Below are 260 nucleotides of genomic sequence, written 5' to 3' on the forward strand. Positions count from 1 at the left end.
GAGACACATGTAGACAGCAAAAGCAACTTTAAAAAAATGTTATGGCCCCTTCCATCAACATTTAAGGATTTACTTTATATTAGCGCTAATACAGGCAGACCTCAGAGATACTTCTGGTTCAGTTCCAGACCACCACAATAAAGCAAATATAGCAAGAAAGCAAGCCACACAAATATTTTGGTTTCCCAGTGCATATAAAAGTTGTTTACACTATAGTCTATGAAATATGTAATAGCATTGTCTAAAAAAAAGAACATACC

The sequence above is a fragment of the Aethalodelphis obliquidens genome, unplaced genomic scaffold, assembly GCF_003676395.1.
Source record: "Aethalodelphis obliquidens isolate GAN/ISIS:26980383/991018 unplaced genomic scaffold, ASM367639v1 scaffold112, whole genome shotgun sequence".
Classification (NCBI taxonomy): domain Eukaryota; kingdom Metazoa; phylum Chordata; class Mammalia; order Artiodactyla; family Delphinidae; genus Aethalodelphis; species Aethalodelphis obliquidens.